Source organism: Triticum dicoccoides, chromosome 5B, assembly GCF_002162155.2.
Source record: "Triticum dicoccoides isolate Atlit2015 ecotype Zavitan chromosome 5B, WEW_v2.0, whole genome shotgun sequence".
Lineage (NCBI taxonomy): Eukaryota > Viridiplantae > Streptophyta > Magnoliopsida > Poales > Poaceae > Triticum > Triticum dicoccoides.
The window spans coordinates 616373342-616379025 of NC_041389.1; positions in this window are offsets into that span (position 1 = coordinate 616373342).

Below are 5684 nucleotides of genomic sequence, written 5' to 3' on the forward strand. Positions count from 1 at the left end.
ATTTTTTTTAGATTTTTTTGTTAGTTCATAGATTTATTTGTTAGATTAGATGTGATGTAATTTAGATATGTAGTTCATATTGTGTAATTTAGATTGTGTAATTAATTTGTTCATATTATGTTAGATTTTTTTCTGTTAGTAGATTTTTTTGTTAGATTTTTTATGATTTTTGTTAGATTTTGTTAGATTTTTTCTAGATTTTTTTGTAGTTCATAGATTTTTTTGTTGGATGTGTAGTAATTTAGATGTGTAGTTCAAAGATTTTTTATCATATATATGCAAAGATCGAATATGTCAATTTTTATGATTTTTCTGTTCATAGAATCTTTATGAATTTTTTTTGTTGTAATTTTGTTTATAGAATTTTAATGATTTTTTTGTTCATAGTACGTATTTAGAAAAATGAAAATAATAAGAAGAGAAAGTGTTCAATATAATTAGTTAGAAAAATACTAGTTTATTTTTAGTAAGTACTACTTTATTTTATTTATAGTAAGTGCTTCATATATAGTTGAACTAGCTAGTTGATTTAATAAACTATTTTATTTTACTATATATAGAAGTAGTTTGTTTTTAGTAAGTACTACTTTATTTATTTATAGTAAGTGTTTAGTAGTTGAACTAGCTAGTTGATTTAATTAATAAAACTACTTTATTTAACTATATATAGAAGTAGTTCCCGCATCGACGTCGGCGATGCCTATCCCGCATCCTCGTCGTCGTCGACTCGGCGGTGGAGGCTTGCTTGATCAGGGTCATGTTCGGGACTGGGCTCCGCTGGGCTGGTATTGGGAGGTGCTACCTTCCGGGGGACGTAGGTTGGTGAGGAGGTAGCCCATTGTTGACCCGATCCTTGTTTGGTGGCGGTTGCGTGGGCCAGTGACGGTGCCGAGGCTTCCGGACACCGCGAAGGTGGTACGTCACCGTGTCAGCGAGGAGGACGAGCACGTCCGTCGCTACATGGTTGCATTGGAGGGCAAGTTCGACAATACCTGGCAGGTTCTTCAGGGATCTCGCTGGAGCTATGATCCTGTGATGGTTCCTTATCTTTGGGTGTCCACCGCCCGCGTCGATACCCGTCGGGCGCTACGGTTCTAGTTGTATTAGTGATGCTATATTAGTGATAATATTCGACGATGTACGGACACCAAGAGATGATGTACTTTTGCTTATAATTATTGAATGCATGCTAATTTGAATACTACTTTATTTTATGATTTGGTTTTGCTTATTTTATGATTTGGTTTTGCTTATTGAATGCTCATATTGGATAAGTTCTCCTTCATTCCTGTGTGCTAGACAATTTGATGTAATAATGCACTCGGGAATGAAAGGAGGAGCTACGTACATCACCGATAGTCAATCCGTGATTAATAATCTAGTTTAATATTTGAATTATGAACATAGGCCGGAAATGTCGTATTCAGACGACGAAAATCGCCCGGGGGAGTGCGACTGAAGCCACGACGACCGAGGTATCTGCGACAGGTTCATTGAGCTGGACGAAGATCATCGCTTCAGCATTAAGCTCGAGGAGACCTTCGATGTTCATACGGTACGCAACCGATGACAATAGTTTTTTTTCGTAATTACTCATGACTTCAACTATTTTAATCATGACAATATTTTTCATCTTTTCCAATTCGACTAGCTTATCCCATGCTTTGCAAGATGCTATGTCTTGAAGAGGATGGGTTTTGAAGACCATGAAAGTTTCGAAACCAAAAAAATTATCCTAAGTACCCATCATGGTGTGGATTTCCAAGTAAAGTTGTACAATGCTCAGAGTGTAACCCATTTTGGTTGCAAAAATTGGGAAGCACTTTGCAAGATGTATGGTCTTGATGAGGGTATGCTTGTCACCATGGTTCTTGGTGATCCTACAATCGAGCAAGAGAGACCTTCGATTTGGGTCCTTGTGGATACACCTCCAATTCTTCCCTCATGTGAGCTTAACATAGTTATTAAGTAATTTATATTGTTTATTTCAAAATAGTTGACAACTTATCTCCATTGATAGCTTATTTTCATTTTTCAAAGAATGTGCGGAAGATGGTAGACAGAACCTACTACACCGAAGGCTCCGAATTAACTTATCAGGAGAAAACTCATCTGGTCGCATTTTGTACTGATCTTGAGAATTACAATATCTACAATCAAACTCCTCAATATTATGGTCAATACGTGCCACTAGTGCACGTGTTGAACTACGGTAACTACCATAGAGATACCTTGGTAAGATTTTTTTACTATTACGACATCGTGATCTTTTTGCACACTTCTAAAACTAGTACATCATTGCTAACTACGAAGTTATTACTATGTTTTTCAACAGATAATCCCGAATGATTGTGTGCCTCATCTGATGTATACGCATGGTAGCCTTCATGTTTTGAACATACAACCAGGTCGTCCTACGAATCTCAACTGTCCATACCGGGTTTCTAAAAGAAGTGGAGACATAACAATCAAAGAATGGAAAAAATGTATGGACAGTCGTAAGGAGCTTCTTGGAAGCAACAAGCAGCGAAGGGCAAGAATTGGAGACAGGATGATCGCCATTCTTCATAATGGAGAGTCAGGGTCTATATTGTTTTATGCTATTTTACCTTAAGGGTGTTTAGGTCCTACCTGATACTGATGATCATGTGCTAAGAACAATTATGTAGGGTTGGGTTCGATGACTATGAGGATGATGATCGTATGACTTATTATTAATAACGAGTAGAAGTTGTATGATGATGCATAGGACTTGTTTTTATATATGATGATGTATGATGCGCATGCATGAGCATGTTATATCAGCGGGTGAAATGAACATAGCAGCAGCGTTCATAAACCAAGGACGAAGATATAAGAGAGGACACTTCTCTCTATTAGCTAGCTAATAACAACCTAAAAATAACCCCCAAAACCCCTAAAGCAGCCACATTTGTAAAAAAATATGAACTTTTGGTCCCGGTTGGAGCCACCAACCGGGACCAAAGGCCCCCCTGACTGGGCTCGGCGGACCGGCCACGTGGAGGCACATCTGTCCCGGTTCGTGTTTGAACCGGGACTAATGGGTGGAGGTATTAGTAACGACCCATTAGTCCTGGTTCATGAACCGGGACTAAAGGCCCTTACGAACCGGGACTAATGGGTGTTTTTCTACTAGTGTATGATCATGTTCAAGTATGGTCCTTCTCTCCTTTTCATGTCACAAGTCTTTTATGCCACAAGAATAATCTCCAATAATAAAGTGAACCACTAAGCATGTCAGTTGTATTCCATGAATATAGTGTAGAGTTTTGTAGCTGGCATCACGCATGAAAGCAGGACATCGACCATGCATCACACTTCCAAATGGTTAAGCTTTTCAGTATGTATGGGCAATTGGGCATCCAAGACATTCCAACCGGATGCCTGACTCTTCTTCAGATTTGTTTTCTTCTTATCCACAACTGTATGCATAGCTTCATTCCACAACTGTATGCACTACTGATTCCAAATGTGCAAGATTCCAAATGTAAACTGAGTGCACAAGATTGGCGAAACACTAAACCTCTTGTTGTCTTCGGCCTGTTCTCCTGAATCCTGGTACCTTCCATCCCCAAATAAGTTATCTTTTTTGAAATCAAATGACCGATAGTCCTCGCTCATAGAAAGGCTAGGATCACTCAAGAAGGGAAGGCTGGACTTTAGCCTGTGGAGTTTTTAAAGCCTAGGAAGTAAGAAGGGAAGAAAGCAAGGCCAGGCCAGTGTATATATACAGCCAAGAGACAGATGAGTGGCTAGGGGTGTACTAGGGCCAACCCATTTATTTTCTTTATTTCCCAAGGACTAGATGAGCACGTCCACAACAACCAGCGTAATTAAACACAGGATAATGCACTGCCGAATTATGACCATGAATTTACAAATATTTCTTAAATATCCACAAAAAAGACTACCGGTGAACATTCTCCATGACCGTTTTATCTTTGGAAGATCCCGAATTTAGTTGCAAATGAAGACATACATTCCAGTTACATATCACTCATTCTGAACAGGTCAGTATTTCTTTGGGAAAATGGATAACAGCAAAGAAGCTATTACATCAAATTTACCAACATAAGCATGAACCAAGGAGCGGAGGGGCATCATTAGACACAGACTTTTACTTCGTAGCCTGGGTAATGATGTTCCTGATGGAGCCAGCTTCCTCTTTAACAGCCTCTACGGCTCTACCAATGAATCATGTGCAAGTAGGGAAGCAACCCGAAGTTATACGGCCTTAACTAATCATGGAAAGTAGAATTTATGTTAGCCGGTGGTGAAGATACCTGGGCAGCAACAGGTCTTGCGACGTTCTTCTTGCTAGATTCCTGAAGCTCACCAGAAATGAGAATCTCGTCCAATACGTAGTAGGCCTGCAAATTTATTTATTTTTTGAAACGAAGGCAAGCTTTGTCTTTTTCATTAATTAAGAAGAAGATAGTTGTCTGGTTAATCAACGGTAAACCAGGCGAAAACCGATACATCCAGGGTCAGAACCCCACAAGGACTCGAAAAAAACAGCGATGACACCGCAGATGGCACATTCCAAAAAGCCATCCCACGAAACCTCAAACAGACTACTCCCAAAACAACAAGCAGGCGGAAAGAAAACAAGTGCTAGCGACTAGCATCTACTAGGGATGTCTCCCAAGCCAGCATCACCCAGCTTTTTTTTTTTGAAGGAAACAAATGGTATTCCATTACATTAAACTGCTGGTTAAATCACCAGCTACAGAGTTCATTACAACATTAGGGAATTGGCCTAAAGATTTCATAAGTGCCATTCCCTAAACTAGTTCCATGTGAAGCTAAGGCATGCGCTGCATTATTACAAGACCTTGGACACACATAAAGATTTACATTATCAAACCCGACTCTCATTTGAAATTTTATCTTCTGGAACAGAGCTCCAAGTGGCGCTAGGTCGTAGTCCTGACTTGAGATTGCTTGTTTCAGTACCATGGAGTCCGTCTCAAAGATGGCTTGGTGACACCCCATGTTGATTGTTGCATTGATCGCATTTAAAAGTGCTAGCGTTTCAGCATGTAGGGCATCAGAGATATGTTCCAGATTTCATGCACCTGCAGCTATAAGTGTTCCACAATCATCTCTTACAGTGAACCCCCACCCTCCAGAATGTGTAACTTCATGAAATGCACCATCGGTGTTTATTTTCAGAAACTCACTTGGTGGAGGCGTCCATTTTTGAGTATTTACTTGCTTTTGGGTCATCCTCCTCAACTTTAGATTCCTGTATTCTTAAGTATGGTGATTAATAAAAGAGCTGGTTGACCTTGTTGACCTTCTTCTCATTAACCAGGCTGCTCAAACCCCTGGTTGACCTTGTAGGCCTGCAAATTTCACCATGTACTCATGAAAATGAGCCCATGACTCACAAAAATGGCATAAGTCTAGCAAGAAATTGCATATAACTCCAGTCCTGGATCTTCAGTGTCAACATTTCAACATATGTGGAAGAGATTACCTTGTGGGAATTGAATATCAAATCCAGCTCGCATACCTAAAGAAACTATGATAAGGACAGTCAAAACAATAGTAGTACATTCTAAAAATAATGCTAATCCATAAGAGAAATCACAGGGAAGCACTTGCTGTCGAGTATCTCAACAAAATGATGGATAATTTCAAATGCTTTGATCAGACAT